General features: G+C 39.4%; 1 pseudogene; it reads right to left on the bottom strand.

Moving 5' to 3' along the window:
* Window positions 1-16,370: 16,370 nt before the first annotated feature.
* Window positions 16,371-18,998, bottom strand: LOC147434268 (uncharacterized; annotated as a pseudogene).
* Window positions 18,999-20,122: the final 1,124 nt, after the last annotated feature.

Here is a 20,122-nt window from a genome sequence, read left to right as displayed (position 1 = left end):
GAAATAAGACGTAGCTAAATATATATTTGAGTAGATTACTTAATGGAGAGAGATAGATTTCACACACAAGAGATTATAGAGTAGAGAGAGAGAGAGAGAGTACACACGATATATGTGGTTCACCCAATGTGGGCTACGTCCACAGGAAAGCAGCCACTCAATGGCTTTAGTACTTCAAAACAAGAAGTAGTTTACAAAGGGATTATACCCTTATGGAGCTCCCGCCTTGCTTCACTCTCACCACCTCACACTCACCTTGTTGCATCAGCTTCACACTCTATGTGTGTAGAAATGGCCTCCTTTTATAGGCCAAAAGGGCTGCCCTCTCTCATGAGAGTCAGCCATGTGTAGCCGCCCTTGTGTAGATAAGTCCAAATCGGACCCTCCAATCTGCCCATGTGTGGCCATCCTTGAGAAGACAAGTCCGCTTTTGAATTCGACCACCGGCCATTGAATTCAGCCACCGACCACCGGCCATTGACTTCCGACCACCGGCCAACCGACCGGTTGTTTTCCGACCACTTTTCGGCCACTGTCCGGCCATAATATTCTGGCGAAAAGGAATATTCTAGCATGGAAAAAAAATTATCGAGGGCTTCGGCCACCGAGGCCCCTAAAGTTGCCCTTGATTTTTGGCCGACACGTGGAAATTTTGGTTTCCGGCGAGTGATTTTCCTTCACGCACGATGGATTCTCCTCATAATGGGGGCCTTACAAATGTGCGCTTTTACCACAGAAAATTACAAGGGTAAATCAGGCTCCATACTTAACACCAAGAAGTCATCCCACAACTTTGTCTTGTTTTGTACCATCTTTCTAATGATGCCTACAATGACACCATTTGCCTTCTCCACCAAACCATTTGATTGTGGGTAGTAGGGTGTGTTATGACGATGTAGAATGTGAAGCTCTTCACAAAATTCTGCGAGTAAACCCTTTTTGACCCCTGGACCATTATCCAAAACAATCTCTAGAGGTGTGCCAAATCTACAACAAATATTAGTGTAGAAAAACCTGCTCACTATTTTCCCATTTACCTGGCCACACTTTGAGCCTCTACCCACCTAGTCATGCAGTCTACAGCCACTAGAATGTAGAGTTTACCATTCTTTATTCTAGGCAGAGGACCCATAGCATCAATGCCCCACTTTTCAAAGGGTCCATTTGCAAGCACTATTTGTCTCGGACCATGCACCAGCCTTCTATTTCCATTTACCTGACAGCTATGACAACTTTTACACCAATGTTGGACATCCACATGCAAGCTTGGCCAAACATATCCCGCAAGAAAAATCTTCTTCATGGTTAATTCTTGGGCAAAATGACCGCCACATGCCTCTTCATGCAAACCTTTTTGAATGGCTGGAATTTCCACGATAGTTGGTACTCTTCTGCACACTTGATCCTTCCCTCTTTGATAGAGGGAGCCTTCTAGGAAGAGATCGAAACTTTCCTTCTTCATGAGTCTCCTCTTTTGAGCTTTTGTGAAGTCTTGTGGAAACTCGCCCTCCAAAATGTAGCCAATAATGGCACCCAATGACTCCAATCCCTGGTATCTCGGTTTCTTGACAGTTTCTGCCACCATGATGACCTGCACTTCTTTCTCAACATATGTAACCGCTTGTTGTGCAAGTAAAAAGGTATCATCATTTTATTTTGTAGGAATATGATATAGTTGCACTTCTTCAAACTGATTAAACAATCTATGAATGGCATGAACTTTTGTCCTTAAGATTTCATTCTTGCATGCCCAAATGCCTAAAATCTATTTCACAATGAGAAGTGCATCCCCCTTTACCATGAGATGCTATATACCTTGGTCAATGCACATCTTCAAACCATAAAGTAGTGTGTCTTATTCTACTTTTATTGTTGCTAGTTGAACCTGATAGATTGACCTTATCTTTCATGACCACCTCTCCACTTGGGTTGAGCAATACTAGCCCTCCCCCTGCTATTCCTATGACTTGTCAAAAAGCTCCATAGAGAACAAGGTAAAATAATTAGGAATAACTTTTTGGTGGTGGCAATGGTAGGGTCTTTACATCAGGAACCTTAATCTCCTTTTCATGCACCCTATAAGTGAGAATCCCTGCCAATTTTGCACACACACTATCTTCTACCTTGAAAGATTATTGAAACTCTTGCAACTCCATAATCCACTTTGAGATTCTAGTACTAAGATTCATTTGAGATGACACCCAAGGGAACAAATTTTCTGCACTGAGAATTACAAAAGGTTTTGATAGCAAGTAGGATCTAAACTTTCTCACCGCAAACATGAGAGAAAGCATCATGAGTTCTGCCTCCATGTAGCCTCTCTCCAAGGCATTCATGACCCTACTAGAAAAATAGATGGGTCGCATCCTGGTACTGTGGGGATCTTGTTGTAGCAAAAAAGCACCAATTTTTTCTTTCCCAACACTAGAGCTAACAAAGAATGTGTACTCCCAACAAGGAGGCATGAGTGTTGGTAGCTTTGACAGAATGACTTTGATGTTACAAAGATATTCTTCTAGCTCATCAGACCAAACAAACTCGACTTGTTGTGTTAACTTTTCTAAAGGGTGAAGTAACTCTAAGGCTAAGTGAATGAAGCGTGACATATACTTCACCTTTTGAATGAATGAGATGACCTTCTTAAGACTCTTCAATGATGGTAACTCAATAAGAGCCTTTGACTTTGAAGGATCCACCTCAATGCCTTTGTAAGAAAATTTATGACCAAGGAAGATCACTTCATCCTCACCTATGTGGCACTTGTCGGGGTTGAGTTGACCTCCCATGTCGTAGAGTTTCTTCAAACCCTCTTCTACCTTTTGTAGATGCAATGATTTTGAGCTATACATGAAAAAATCATCAATAAAAACCCTAATGGACTTTCCAAATAATGCTTGAAACACCATGTTCATGAAGCTTTGGAAGGTTGCAGGAGCATTTGTCAGGCCAAATGTCATGACTCTGAAAGCATATCAACCCCAAGGAGTAATGAAGGTTTTTTTCAACTGATCCTCCAATGCGATACCTATTTGAAAGTAACCCAAGTAGCCATCACACATAGTGTACTTCTCATGACCAGCTATCTCATTTAGTATCTCATCTTGAAATGGGAGGGGAAAGTGATCCCTTTTTGTTGCCTCATTGAGTGGACGGTAATCCACATACACTCTCCACTTGCTATTTTCCTTGGGAGTAACAACAACGGGAGAGACCCACTCCAAATTCTCCACTGGCTAAATAAAACCTGCTGCTAGAAGCTTTCTTACCTCTAAAGCCTGCTCCTTGATAAATCCTAGCCTTCGTAGCTTTTGAGCTTTAGGTTTGGCCTCTAGCTTTAGCTCGATCTTGTGCTGAACGTCATCTACTCCACGTACATCGGTGTAGTATTTAGCAAAAAAATTTCTTAACACACCTTTGAACTCCTCTCTTTCATCCTTTGTAAGTGTTGTAGATAACATACCTTCTAGCATTCCTTCATCTTCCACATTTTGGTTCTCTTGGGAACCTATCTCCTCCAAACCTTGACAAGAGGTCTCTTGGTTGGTTGGCTTAAACCTTACCCCCATGAATTTGATGGAAGACTCCTCTTCTGTATTGATGCCGCTACTTTCTTCTTCTGAAGTGTTATTGGTCCAATCTTCTTCTGTCTCACTTTGAGAGGATTCTTCATGGAGCACCTCTTGGCGTTGCTCCTTCATGTCAAAGACAATCTTTTTATGATTGTCATTCCTGCAAATGAATTTTCCACTCTCCCAATCCTGCAAAGCTCGCATTTTCATTAGCCATGGTCTTCCTAGGATAAATAGATAACCACTTCCCTTGGTCGACATAACATAAAAATCCACCGTCTTCTTAATGCCAAAGGCCTCTACAAAGACATTTTTACAAATGCCTACACACCTAGCCTTGCTATTTTTTTCCATCTTGACTTTGATTTTAGGTGTCAAATGGATGTGCATGCCTAGTCTTTGCATGAGTCCCTCTGTCATGATGCAAATTTGTGCACCCCCATCCACTAGACCTTTCCTAACCAATCTCCCTTTGATGTAACAATCTAGCACAGGTGTAATATCCTCATTCATTCCAGCTTGTGCAATTTTTACAAGAGGCACACTCTCTTTTACCTTTCTCCTAGTGCTAACTGCCCTTGTTAAATCCCTCCTAACTTGTGGACATAATGCAAAAAATTGAGGCCATGAGATATCAGGACTCTTATGTCTCATGTCTTCCAACAAGTTGTACGAAGCCATACCATGTCCAAGAGGGAAGTCTTGGAGCTTGATACGACGTCGAGTCCTCTTGGTTTCCTTGGTCTCCTTGCCTTCTTTTCTCGTCCATGATCACTTTGTGACATGAATCCTTCTTTCTCCTTATCTTTTCCACGGCCACGCTTAATGTCATTTGCTTGCATGTCCACCTCATTGGAATTTGTCACCGCTACCACATGCACATTTGGGTCTGGAAAAGGTGGAATTCCTTCCACTCCTCATGGAGGTGATCTTGCTCCATTTGTTCTTTGTAGAAGCCGTGGTTATTGACTAGTTCCTTCACCTGCATTCATCACTAGGTAATTCAAGTTAGGTCTCCTTGGCTCTCCACGGGGCCAAGGACAATTATACATCCCATGTCCAGATTCTCTGCAATTCCAACATTGAAAGAGTCTCCTAGGTCGTGGTGGCTCTCACTCTTCTAACTTCTTTGCTTGTCCCTTTGGACCTATAGCTTGTGCAAGATGAATTGACAGGTTTCTTAAAGATTCATTTAACTTCTCAATCACTTCAGACGCTACCTCAAGAATCTCTCTGGATGTTGATGCTTGCAATTATCCCTTAGGTCTAGGACCCTCTATTGGAACCTGTCCTCTTAGACACTTGAGTTTACTATACTTCTCAACAGCCCTAGTTTCAGATGCATCAAAGGTAGTAGGTGCACCCGCCTCAACTTTTATCTTGAGTGTGGGAAAGAGACCGTCTATGAACCTCTCCTTCTTTAGGAACTATGCACCATCACTAGGGCTAGCAACATTTCTCACCCATACAGCCCAAAGACGTACAAACTCTTGTTTATACATGTAGTAGTCATCTAAGTCTTTCTGTTTGTGAGAAACAATATCTTGCCATAGCTTTTGAGTGTTTTGGGGATCAAAGAAGTATCTCTTGAAATGATTCACAACTTCTGTGTAATTCCCTTTAACTTCCTCAGGCAAAGAGTCAAACCAAGTGCTAGCATCTTTCCTAAGGACCACCTCAAACATTTCTACACGTTCTTGATCAGTTACTATCCTCTTGATATGGCAAGACATATTGCAATTCGCTAAAAATAATTCTGCATCCTCTCCAGGATCTCCAAAGAAAAGAGGATAACCGGACATTTGGCGTTGGGCCTCCATTGAATCAATTTCAAAGTGACAACACATTTTTGTTCTTCTTTCTTAACAAGAGTTACACAAAGATGTTTTCTAAATTGCATTGATTCTACAATAAAATAAAAAATATGCACATCAAATGACCTATGATAGTCAACAAGCAGCAGGATGAAAGGGTTTGGTGCCGCAAGGATTTTTCCAACTCTTTGGGCACCAAACATGAACACCATACGTTGTTGAAAATGGATCTTTCTACTAATTGCAACGTTTATTCAAATGTGTGGAGTGAAATGGAAGGGGAAAACCTATATGCTTGGGCCATTATCCATGGTCTATGCATGACCTAATGTTTAAAACAAAACAAAAATATAGACGTCCAAACTAAGGTCGTACCTAATGAGAGGCAATATAAAAGGATTTACTGAAGCGTTTATCTTGGCCAACCTAAGAGGACCCAAAATTCTACGAATTACTCGTTGAAATTGTACTTTTGTGCTTACAATGATATGCACCTTTTGTCTTGCAATGGAAACAAACGGGTCATACAAATTTTTGTGATTCATGCACGCTACTAGATTACTCTAAGGATGAGTATTCACAACACGCACACAAGCCTTCCTTCGTGGGGGTACCAAAATTGATGCGGTCCAGGGCGGGAAACAAGAGAGGCAACCTCTAAACACCCCTCAAGGCTCCCGTGTTGCTCAATTGGGGCTGGGGCAACCACAAGCAAAAAACAACAACAAGAAACCCACAGCCAAACAAGTGAGGGGGCACCACCTAGTTATGGTATGAGAACTAGGACGCAAGAAGAGAGATTTTGTCACACCCAAGAAGATGCGCCACAAAACACACACAAGCAACCTCACACCAAGACACACACAAAATGGACGAGAGAGAGTTAGAGCAAAGGGAAGAGAGAGAGGAATGGATCTTGTGTAATACCTTATTTGTGACTTGCAAATGGAGATGGTTCGTTAATGATGCTATCGTAGAGCTTGTACAAAATTAACTCAATGCTTAGTGAATGCTAAACATTGCCAACACACACACACACACATTGTCTTAGGTTGTGGGAGACCTCTCACCACAATACCCTCTTACAATGGACACAAAATTAGCAATGAAAACACACTAAAACACTTTCTAAAACAACATCAAACCATAGAAACTCAAAATACACAAGCCACCTTGAATTCATTAAACTGTATCGCACAAGTGGAAGGACAAAGATTTGAACGTCGAATTACGCTTTTGATGTACCAAAACTCAATTTATTGATGATGGAGGAATCTATACAATAGTCGTTTTGAGATTTTGAACTCACGCTCTCTCACTTGCAATGTGTAGCTTGAAAGCTTCTCTCACACCAAAAGTGAAGCTCACAAAGTGGTTGCTACGCGTAAGTCCCTCCTCACACATAGAGTGTTGGGGTGTTATGTGAGATATTGTAGGTTGCTTTACAAGAAAAAGAGGGGCCTATATATAGGTTGGAGACTCTCATTAAGATTATTTGGAAATCCTAATTTACAAGATAACAAATCAAGATTATGATTTTTTTAAAATATCAAAACATTGCATGCCTTCTTTGTCTGCTTGAGTCATGGATGTGGGCTCAAAAGAGAGCATTATCGATGGTAGATAAAGTGAAAGTAGAGTTTTAAGGAAGGAGAAGGGGAGAGAGAGAGAGAGAGAGAGAGAGAGAGAGAGAGAGTTACTATGAACATGTCTTGAGGTGAGGTTTCTTTTATGGTTAGGCCAATGGCTATTTTGTGTTAGTATGTGAGTGATTAGTGTTATTAATCACTAGAAAGTTAATGATATGTTTACATTGTGTAGAATGAGGTGGATGGTTGAAGTAAGATGGTTGAATGAAGTTAGGAAATCCTTGTGTTGGTGAATCTTGAAGATGTTTTGGACTTACTTGTGTGGGTTCTCAACATGACTATCGATCATCTTCTTCTTCTTCTTCTCTTCTTTATACCACCACCGTCTTGATTACCGCGATGAAAATGGCAATTTGGTTTATGATATTTCTCAATTTTCAGAGGTTAAGAATGGGTTACATGCTGAATTTTATGTATATAGAGAAGGGGTATGATGGAACTTTACTTTGGAAGTAATAGAGAGAGGCATAGAGATAGTGTATGTACATGTAGAGCTCATATGAGAGCTATGGAAGTAAGAGGGGAGGTTAATGGTGAAGAAGATGAGAGAAACTATGGAAGGTGCAAGTTTGAGTGAGAGATTGAGAGGAATGTGTGTGTGTGTGTGTGTGTGTGTGTGTGTGTGTGTGTGTGTGTGTGTGTGTGTGTATGTGTGTGTAGAATTGTGGAAAGAGGTGAGAGAAGACTATGGGCTACTTGTGAGAAAAGTGGGCAGACTGGGGTCCAATCAAAAATTCATACCTCACCGGCAGTAGCTTCAAAAATTATGAAAATGTTTAAGGTGATTATTCAGCTCTTGGTCCACATTTTGTCTTCTAACCACCGCTTCAAATTCAAACTAGAGATGGATATAAAAAATCCCACCAAAATGCTTATTTTTCTTCATAAAACAAATCTTCAATGGCCCCCTTTTAGTTGAATTTGCATATGGCTCCAAAGGTGAGCCCCTCCTTGCATTAGAGCATGACTTAATTGATTCTTAGGGGTTTAAAAATATGCATGGTTGTGGATTATGTATAAATATAATACATGGATATGATGGGAAAAAACAGGCTAGTATATATAAACAATTTATGGAATCTAGAATAGTGTCAGCTACATATAAATATAAAATGGAAGAAAGAGATATATGAAAACATATGGAAGCAAATGAGGGGACCCTCATTTATTTTTATTGAAGTATATTTATTTACAAGAGATAAGAAAAAATACCTCTAGGTAATAGGAATTTAGTGAAAGGCAATGACTGATGGTGAAAGGTATTTTTGACGTTTTTCCTTGGAGTGGATTCTCACCTAAAAATAAGAGAAGCTTGCATAAAATGAATTTTTATAGAATACATAAGTAAGAAAGATTATGGTAATGTACATAGAAAACTAAGAAAAATAACGCACACCTAAGTAAAAATATTTAAATAATTACTAAAATAATTATGAAAATTCTCTATTTTTAGGCCCTATATACAATGATATATTTACATAGCAACGGGCCATAATATACTTTGGCGTTTGTTTTTTTTGGCTCAACTAGCCTAGTGACTAGTGAGTTGAGGGTTTTAAGAAGATATGGGAAAAGTCCCCTAACTCACAGACACCTATGTACAATGAAAAGGTAAGAATAGCCATAGTGTTTAGGTGATCTTGGTAGGGTGAGGTAGCTCATTGTGGCATTTTTGGATACCCAAAAAACGGCTATCAATAGGCTGTAGAGAGAGAGAGGGAGAGAGAAAAGTCAAAGTAGACTTGGGGAGAGAGAGAGAGAGAGAGAGAGAGAGAGAGAGAGAGAGAGAGATCAAATTATAGATAGGGTGGGAAGGTGAGAAATTGGAACGAAATCAGGGCTCGAGAAAATGATTTTTTGGGTAAATGTTGGGACCATTTTCCCCCCTTTATGAGAACGTAAAAACCTTATTTGAAAAGGCCTTTTCTACATAAATTTGAGCATTAACAAAAGACTTGCAGTCTGAGTCAATCTCAAATACTTCTCTCATAGAAATTTAAGGCGATCATTTTTTTATTTGAATAGGTTTTGGATAAAGCAAACATACCTTTTCCTGAGCCTTGCTTTGAATGCACATTGGCAAGCAAACAAGGCAAGCACATGCAAGAAAATATATGCATGTTATTTTTGCTAGAGAGGGCCAAATTGATAACCCATATCAAGGAGGAGATCCGTACCAGATGCTTTCATGTCTTTGAAGATGTGGGGATACCATATATAAATGTATATAGAGTTTTATCATTCATCTTCAATTTGGTGAGTGATGCCAAAAATGGCAAGGCAATAAGGAATACCAAATGAATCTTGCTATTCTACCACCATTTCTAAGAGTGTAAAACTCATGTGGACGTTACCTTACTAACCCATGCTTCCTAAACCACCTGTTAGGTCTAATAGAAGAAAAGTACGTCTTTTCTCAATTGTGAAGGTTCCTTTTAGGTGTACGAGATTCTCATTATAAAGTATAGAAATGGGACATGTACACCATATGCCATTTCTAGGGATGCCATAATCCAAAGGAGGCAAAGCAGAAGCCTTGTGGGCATGTATGAAAGACCTAAGGAATTTATGTATCATATGTACCTTTTCTATTGCTATCAAGTTGTCTTTTAGTTTACTTTATTGTATTTTGTAACCAAATACTATATCAGTTTGGTCTCATAGGTCATTTGGGTCTTTTTGAAGACATTTGAAATAATATTTCATTTGTCCATTTACTCTCTCTCTCTCTCTCTCTCTCTCTCTCTCTCTCTCTCACACACACACACACACATCTCAAGAAGAAAAGTCACTTGAAGAGTATGCAAGTCCACCCAAAAAATAGGGACACATGATCTATGAGACCAACTCACACTTGTGAATAAGGTTTTGAAATTGTAAATGGGTATCCATGGAATGCAGGAATTGGCATTGATGAGCTTATCAATGATTTTGATGTGATACTTCTTATTGAAACATGGGAGCATGATGCTCAACGAATTCTTGGATTTGACAAATACGATGTGCATTCTTTGATGTGGGCCAAAAATGCAAAGCAACATAGAGGCCAAGGAGGAGTAGCATGTATGACCAAAAAGGGTCTGAAAGATGTTTCCATTGTCAAAGAAGATGAGTATAAACGCTACTTATGGTTGAAAATCAATCCACCAAATGGTCATGTTTGTGGCTGGTTTCTACATTCCTCACTATGACTCCAACTTTTATGCTCACTTGGATATGGATAGAGATCAACCCTTTGTTGAACTAGAGGAAGACATTGCTCATTACAAGGACCAAGGTGAATCCATTGTCTTTGGAGACATGAATGCTCGCACAAATATGTTACAACACGACACACAACAAGTCGACATGCCGCATATCTCAAGAATAACGGATGACTCATATATGTATAAGCGAAGTTCTAATGATGCAAAAGAACTGGATCATTATGGAAATTCACATCTACATATGTGCAATAGTACCGAAATACTCATTGAAAATGGTGTATCTCTATGGCAAGGCACCAATGACTTTACATGTAGAAAGCACAATGGTGAAAGCATGATTGACTATATGTTGTTTTCGAAAGCCACCCTAGAATGCATACAAAGCTTTACACTTGGTGAATGGAATCTAGAATGAGATCATAGAATGTTATGTATTGACCTCAAGTGTGGTAAAAGACCCGAGCATGTAGCCTCCAATCATGATGTGAATCATCCGTACCTACATCTAGACTTCAAACAAGCACTTATATATGCTAATATGGTGGACCAAATATTAAGCATGACAGAGCATCAAGAGAGCCCAATATTATAATTCAAGTGGAAAGTTTTCAAAGAAGTAATTTGCTCTTGTGCGAAGGAATACTTTTTGGTGAAATACATGTCTTGAAAAAGGTCGAAGAAGGGTAGCACCAAGAAGAAATGGTTTGACATTAAATGTAGTCAAGCCCAAAAACACTTGCTAAGGTTGAATGCAAGAAAACACAAGGAAGTTTACTTGGAACATTCACACACATACAAAGCACTTGTTCAAAAAAGAGGAGAAGGTGGGAAGTCAAAAAACAACTTCTTTAGCGCAAGAGAAGGCACATTCATGTGGCAAGTTTGGACAAAATCTAAAAGGAAAGCATGTTGAGAGCTTTGGTGACTTGACTCTTGAAGACATGCACATTGCAAGAACCTCTATGAGCAACCCAATGTTGATAATATGGAGTGTATTAGTTCCCTTCCTTATATGCCTCCCTTGTTTACCATTGAAGATATATGCCGCGCGCTTGAGAAACTTGCTACTCGCAAGGCAGGGGACCTTCAAGGTGTCAAGGCTGAAATGATTAAATGGACAAGCAAGAAAACACAATATTGGATACGTGATATGTTTAACATTTCACTTCAGCATGGCATGCCTCATGATTGGAGTGCAAATTGGATCAAACCTTTGCACAAAGGAGGAAATGTAAACAATGTGAACAACTATCGCACTATAATGGTTGGTTCTTTGATGGCAAAGTTATTTGGATGTATCATGGAGATGAAGATACATGAATGGGCTAAAAAAAATGGCAAACATGCACTTGGCTAAGGAGGTTTTTGAAAGCATCATAGCACTATTGATCACCTAGTCACTCTGAGTTCTTATGGAAGCATCTCGACGATTAAAAGAAAAAAGTTGTATTGTTGCTTTGTGGATTTCAAGAAAGCTTTCGACATGGTACCATGAGGAAATCTTTGGAGACGTATACAAAGCCTCCAAGTGTCTAGAGAATTTATGCATGCAGTCTTTTGCATCTACCAAAAAGTGATATGTCAACTACGTATGGGAGATGGAATTTCCAAATTTTTTGCAAGCACCGTTGGTGTCAAACAAGGATGCCCACTTTCTCCAACCCTCTTTGGGCTACTCATTGATGAATTGGAATGAATGGTTCTTGATTTTATGCAATAAGAAGGCATAGAAGAGGTTACGATCAGAAATGCAATGATCATGCCTTTGCTTTATGCCGATGATGTAGTGCTCTTGGCACATACCTTAGAAGATGCACAAAAGCTTATGAGTGTCTTGCAATGCTTTTGCCTACATAGTGGACTGATCTTGTGAATGGATCGAAAAGTAAGGTTATGCTTGTAAAGACCCTCAATGACAAAAATCCATGCATTGTATACAACAATGAGCAACTTGAAGTGGTAGATAGCTTCAAGTACCTTAGCCTTGCGGTTCCATCCAATCATAAATGGAAGGATTGCGTAATGTGTCGCTCGGAAGCTGGAAAGAGGGCTTATTATGCATTTGAGAACATGTGCAATGCTAGAGAGATCAAGTGTTGGGCTCTCAAAAAGTACCTCTTTGGACACATTGGTGACATCTGTGCTTCTTTATGGAGTGTAGGTGTGGGGTGGTAGCATCGGGAAGTCTACTTGAAAAGAGTTGGAAAATGTCCAAAAGCGTTTTCTCACCCACTTTCTCAAAAGTCAAGACACAAACACCCTACATGCTCTTACTTCTTGAGTTCGGATCGCTTCCCATTGAGGTCTTGGACATGCAAAAGGGTTGCGAAGTACATGCTTAAGACTGAATATAGCCCTTTGTATCGACTTCCTAGAATCACATATGAAGCAAGTCAAAAGGTCCAAAAGACATGCAAGAGCAAAATACTAAGTTCCAAGTGGATGCTTGACATCAAGAAATGTCTTGGAAGATGGGATGCATGTGACTTGGTCAAGGATGCGTTAATCGACTCCCATGTTAATGAGGCCTTCTTACAACGCCAATGTATCATGGCTTGGGAGAAATCCAGAGGTTCTTGCTTCAGCCATTACACCACACACATTGCCCAAAATGATAAATCTCTCTTCTTCTCTGAACGAGGTAACCGAGCCCATCCCTACATCCCTGAGCCCATCCTATTAAGTGCGATCCACACCATTGCCTCCATTTGTCTTAGCTCCCATTCTCTACGCTGTGAGACAGGACATTGGGGCACTGGTGAGGAGTCTCATCACCTTTTCACCTTATGCCCTCGTCAAGTGTGAGAGAGTGAGTACCACACACTACTTGAGTGCTCATCTTTTGACCACATTAGGTACTCTTTTCCCCATATATTCGGCCATGAGCTCACCCTACATACCTTCCTCTCCCAACCACGATGTGGACTCTCTATTGTGATGCTTATTTCAGCCATTTTTGAGCATTGAGAGTCACTTATGACCTCCACTCACACCATGTGACATGCTCATTTGGTCCCATAGGTCATATTTGACCTCCAAGAAAGATAATAGAACTCTCTCTCTCTCTCTCTCTCTCTCTCTCTCTCTCTCTCTCTCTCTCCCCCCCCCCCCCCCCAAGAATTCTTTCTCTTTCACTCTCCAAAATGTTTTTTCTCTCTCTGTCTATCAATTTTCAAGGTCTCGTATACCATTTGTGTCTTTTCAAGACATTTAAAATAAATTTTCATTTTTGTTTTCTCTTTGTCACTCTCTCTTCATCTCTCTCTCTCTCTCTCTCTCTCTCTCTCTCTCTCTCTCTCTCTCTCTCTCTCTCTCTCTCTCTCAGACACACACACACATGCATTGTCATCATCTTTAATATCAAGACGATAACTACCTGCAGTAATGTTTCTCCGATGAACACCCAAAACGCATGCTATCCTTGTATGGTTCATTTGTGTTGTGCCAATAGTATTATTCATTACCATCATCAAAGAAGATCTCTTCAAGAAGAGCTCATCTATTGAGCGGGGCACCTTGAACTGACTGAGGGTATTACGGATGTTAGATAGAAGAGTTCTTTCAACATTAGCTTTTGATGTTTGTAGATCCTTAAAAGTAGGATGAAGCAAGAGTTGTTGGAATAACTGTGTCTAGATACTTCTTGTAGTCCCTAGTGTCTGCGTGCACCAAACTATTTTGCCATAGTTGAACAAATATGCCTTCTTGATTTGGCTTCATCCATTAAAGATGGATCTTGCAACCTGCTGCTTTCTTTTTCTTTCCTTCTCTGTTCTCGTTTCTTAACAGCCCAATACTCACGCATAGAAGCGGTGTCCATGCTGTGAACACTTGCATTTACACCATAGTCCAATCCCTATTTAGGTAGCCTTGCATAGTAGTCCAATCCCTGTTTGGACATCCTTGCTCATTCACCATGCCAGGAGAAGTAGTTGTGAGTTCCATGCCTTGAGGATTATCCATGTTTACGCAGCCTTGCATATTCGCTAGGATAACCAATTGTATTCTCTGGTCAATCTGTGAATTCCATGCTCCAAAGAGTGTGAGTAGTGTAGAGAGGTAAAGAGCTACAACTACAGAATCGGCTATGTCGGGAACAAGTAAGAAATAAAGAAAGACAGAGAGAGAGAGAGAGAGAGAGAGAGAGAGAGAGAGACCACGAGTCATCTATAATCATTACATAGGACTATGTTGTTACAAACCAAACGTTTTTTTTTGGACATAAAAGAATTCCCCAAAAAAAGATTAATTTTTTTTCCCAATAAAGTAGATAAAAAAGACTTCCTCAAAAAAGGATAATTTTCTACCCAAAAAAGTAGTGTCCTTGACATTGCATATTGTACCACAAAACCATGATTTCAACCCTCTCTCTCTCTCTCTCTCTCTCTCTCTCACACACACACACACACACACACACATTATTATGCGTGTGTGTGTTTAAGTATGAAAATCCCTTCATAATTAAACCATACTTAAAGAATCATAAAACATAATATATTAAATAACAATATTTTAAACTAGATGTCAAACATTTCATGTACATCAGTACAACATTCTGCATCTAATGGATAATAATGTCATTTAGATCAAAAATTTGTTCTTTGATCATTACAAATCGATATCTTAATTTGTATCTGTATGTGTCCACCCTTTGGGATGAGCTTCCACTACATCTACATGGAGAAGGATCCAGTTGGAGTCTTACCATACCCCGAGCAACATTTTCCGAGCGAACATAGATATGAGCAAACAAATTAAGGAAGTGAATCATAATACATGAAAATGAACTCAGCAAGTTATAGTATTACAAACACTATCCCATTTGTTAATAACTAAATCCTACATCACAATTACTTGCCAATAATTCTCTAAATTCTTTAAGGAGTCACTTTCGTCTCATCAATGACTTAATGTTTATCCATAACACAAACTACGTTGTCAAATCATTAATACAAGAGAATTCCATAAAAAATGGACAAAGTGATCTTTGTAAAATGAAAAAATTTTCAAACTAACCATGGTCCATTGGACACCTCACATGAGGATTTCAAAATATTCACTTTCAAAATCATACAAGGAATGACATGTCCATTTGTCAATACTTAAACTCTAGATCATAAGCACTCGATAATAATTCTAGACTCTATGAAGAGTCGCATCCGTCATTAATGAAAACATTGTGTTTATGATGCGTTTCACAGATATGAAAGTCGTATCGCAATTGCTTCGCCATCCTTTGAGCCGCTGCCTCTACATAGATCGGCAATGCACTTCCACAAACAAGCAAAAGTGAATGTAGTCAATATGCATGCACTCAAAATTCAATCTATGGATCTCATTAATAACATTAAACGTAATTCTTTTGCAAGATACATAAATGACAAAAAGTGAAACATAACATAAAGACCAAAAACACAGAGAAAACAAAATAGGGAAGTGAATCATAATACAAGAAAATGAACTCAACAAGCTACATTTTCACAAACACTATCTTATTTGTTAATAACTAAACCCTACATCACAAACACTGCCAATAATTCTCTAGATTCTTGAAGGAGTCGCATTCGTCTCATCAATTGACAATGTTATGTATTATCCATAATACAAATTATGTTGTCAAATCATTAATACAAGAGCCTTTCTTAAAAAAATTTGGACAAAGCTTCCTTTGTAAAATGAAGAAAATTTCAAACTAACCATGGTCCAATGGACACCTCACATGAGGATTTCAAAATATTCACTTTCAAAATCATAGAAGGAATGATATGTCCATTTGTCAATACTTAAACTCTACATCATAAGCACTCGCTAATAATTCTTAGACTCTATGAGGAGTCGAATTCTTCATCATTGAAAACATCGCGTTTATGACACGTTTCACAGATACGAAAGTCGTATCTCAATTCCTTTGCCATTCTTTGAGCCGCTCTTTCTGCATAAATTGGCAATGCACTTCCACAAACAAACAAAAGTATATGTAGTTATTATGCATGTAATCAAAATTTAATCTATGGATCTAATAACATTAGACTTAATTCTTACGCAAGATACATAAATGCCAAAAAGTGAAACACAACATAAAGATCAAAAACACAAAAGTAATGTCAATGTCATAGTAGGAGCGAAGTCTCACTAGTCATCATAAGGGTCGACACACGATGGCATATCACCCTCATCCTCAACATCTAGAGAGGTAGATGCCTCCTCTTGGCTTCGCTTTTTAGGGCAAGCAAGGGAACCACATAGTCTCTAATAAGAGACTCATCGGTGTCAAGCGCAGCACATGCTCGTTCAGATGATAAGCATGAAGCCAAAACAGGAGTTGTGCCACACCCAAGCTCCAAAAAAATACCTCCATGTCGACAAAGCAGCTCAACAAAAGCTGCAACAAAAGCCTGGCTCCGCTCCATCTCACCCCGCCAAGGCATCCCTGATCCTGATCTAGCTAAGGAAGGCTCCGGAAAATGGTGTGTCATGAACAAATCTGAAGGCTGGATACCCAAGCGAGAGAACATAGTGGTGCTTTCAGCCACAAATCATGCTAGCTGCATCCCAATCCTGTGTACCATAAGTAGCATAGAGCACTGGCACTGCAAATCAAATTACAAAACCACAACATTGAAGAAACATTGAAGAAAGAGCCTCGACAAAACTATACAATACTAAAGTGAAAACAATACCTAAATTTGACCAGATAAACTCTCAACATATCCATATGGACTATGATGGAGCACTATAATGCGACGATGTACCACCATCTCTAAAGCACGACAGAACCTCTCCACCCATCCAATAACCTCTCCTATTCATAGGTTCTTGTAAGAAAAAACTATCGATATTATGAAATAATATTAATGCAAGTAATCAAACACAACACAAATACCTGCAGTAGAAGCCATAATGAGTAGCCATCCAGAATCTGCAAGTATAGAAAAAGTCAAATGGATAGCAGATCGTACATGCTCCTCAGTGAAAATATCCCAACGAGATGGAGAAGAAGAACCAATATGCAATCCACCAAAAGGAAGATCCGAGAAGACAAAATCTGCGGCCCACGAAACAGACTTTCCCCCACGAGTGTATGGCACATCGCTTGAGTGAACTCGAGACATATATTGATGCACAAGATTCCACGATGCATTGCAAGTACCCTCTCTATAGTTTTCAGCGATAGAAATGTAATCGCCAACAATAGCAATACATCATGTATCAACAAGAAGCATTGGGTAACGCAAAGGAGACTCCAAAACATAGACAAATTGTATGCTCCTCCTAACAACATTCAAGCCCGAGTAGTCTGCGACAACATATTTATGATATGTGAACTTTTTCAGAAAGTATTAATAAAAGTCGACAATAAACATTCCGACACTTACCATGCTCTAGAACATCCTTCACAATAGTGGTATCAACCACAGTCTCCAATCCTCTCACTAGACAAGTGGGCACCTTAAAAGACATATACAATAGTTTTTGAACCTACAAGAATCAACACCATGAAAACATAAAAGTTAAAGAATGACATAAGCATACCTGGTTGTCTCGCCTCTAAAGTAGCAGGTGGTGGTTGTCTCGCCTCTGTTGCTGCATCCCTAAGCATGTTTTCTCGAAGCTCTTTCTCTCTCTCAAGGATGTGACCCTGCACCATATCTAACCACCATGGACATGTATCTCTCTCCCATGTTGTCAAAGTGGGCATGCTAGGGGGGTACATATATGTGTCCTTTGATGCAGTTTGTGCCCACTGTCTCACCACAAATGGGAGAGTTGGCAAGATCCCCTTTGAAACCAAAAGTGACAAAAACCTAACAAGAAACAAAAACATTGAACACATGACTCGACATACAAAGCAAGATCAAAATTGTTACAAACCTATAATCCAATCGTTGAGCTGACATTCGAAAAGTATCAACTTTCTTGAGTGCTTGTTTCTCTACATCTTTGCTTTTGGCCTCCAAAGAAACCTCCAAAGGATAGAGAAAAGGCCTAGCTTCAAACTTAATTTCATCAAAGTAGAACCCCAATGTGCATTCATGTGGCAATGGTGCCCCTCCTGGCACATTTGAATTGTCCAAAAAAAGTTGTGTTGCTCTCCAATAGACACGAGCAAGGTAGCCCTCTCTACGCAGCCAACTACAAATTTTAAAAAAGCAAAACACCACAACAAATATTATTTCTTAGACAAAGCAAGCCAAACATTAAATAACTAGTAAATTATACTCACTGTCGAAACAAATTATCTCCTTTCTTCAAACCAAAAGCAGTCATCGTGATCCTATCAGACTCGAGTAATGAAACCCATTGGATTCTATTCTGCATAGGGGCATCATGGAGTGCAATCAAGTTTAGCTTCTCTAAAGTTGCCCAGCTGTCATGTCCCCATTTGAGTGACATAATCTTTGCCAACCAGTCTGTCCCAAGATTGGGATCCAAAATATTCAAGAGCTACAACACAATACAAAGAGCATGAAGTTTTACTTCACATCCATAACACCAATGAACACAATGACTATTGCTTGATTATTTGGTGAAGTGTACCTTTCCAATGCGTTCTTGATATTTATGTATTATCGATGAATGCTCTTCTCCTCCTTCTTCACATCCTCTACAGGCATTCCTTGCTTGAGTTGAGTCAATCTAGACTCTTTCTCTTTAGTTATTTGAATCTAAAAAAGAAACCAATTTGTCTAAGAGTTATTGAAATGACTTTAAAATAATTTGCAAGCAAAAAAAAATAAAACTCACATCATAAACTAGCATGCCAAGGTAGCGTCGTGTGAATGGATACCAAGGTTCTGCACCTTTAGCATACTTTCTTCGCACAGATGCAATTAGTTTTTGGTCTTTGTCGGGGAGAGTTTTTAGGTAGCTTTCATGTTCAGTTGCACATATGTGATTGGTGTTCACAATCTCATCCCGTATGTGAGTGGCCACCAAAGCATGCATGTTCATACTACAAAAACCCATATTGATTTGTTTCCATAATAAAGTATTCAACAACAAGATATATGCTTTAGTAGATACTCACACATTCATTCGTTGCAAGCTACTTAGCAATGCAATCTCAGGAACCTTGGTGGGATCTATGATAGTACAAAGGACCCTACAATGTCTCTCCTTTGAGGGGGAAAACTTCTCTTTGATAGCTTCAGTCCATGCAAGCATGCGATGGTTGCCCTCCCAAACATAAAACATGTGGTCTGACAGATCTGCAAACCTTGGTTGGCTTTTGAGCTACAACTCATACTCCTCATTGATTTCTATCCAAAGAGGATCCCACTTTTCCTTGATGTCATCTTCAAAACAAGAAACCAAAATTAGTGAATTCAAAAAGAATTTTTAAAATAGAAATTCACTTAACAAATGTTGAGATGTCGAGCTCTACATCTTGAGCTGGCATCCACTACGGGTCTTGGCCACTTACGACATTTATTCACTGGCGCGTTAGGTGACCGACACGGAGGATCTCTGCTAGTGATTCTATAGCTAGACTACACTTATAGTGCCAGCCTAGTACGCTTCTAGCGATTTGAGACTTAGTGCCGCATGTACATATGTTCTACTTTTCAGTTTTAGCACTTAGTCATTTTGTATTCTCTTTTCTGTGTGAAGAAGAAGAAGCTTTCCATCTCTGTGTATTGTGTGCTTGTCTTCACTAGCTCTCTTGCATCCTCATTCTTTACATGGTATCAGAGCCTGGTGCAGGCAAGAGAGGCTAAGAGAGCAAGAGCATCACAATCCCTTCATTCGCAGTACACAGATATTTACTGTACAAGTATAGTGGTTGTATGTACGCTTGATTGTGGACACTCGTTGAGTGTAGAAAGCGTTACAGGTACCACAATAGCAGGTTAAGCAGATTTGCAAGTTTTTGCAGATTGCAA

The sequence above is a fragment of the Adiantum capillus-veneris genome, chromosome 19, assembly GCF_014529385.1.
Source record: "Adiantum capillus-veneris isolate H3 chromosome 19, ASM1452938v2, whole genome shotgun sequence".
Taxonomy (NCBI): Eukaryota; Viridiplantae; Streptophyta; class Polypodiopsida; order Polypodiales; family Pteridaceae; genus Adiantum; species Adiantum capillus-veneris.
This window is presented reverse-complemented; position numbering and strand designations above follow the sequence as displayed.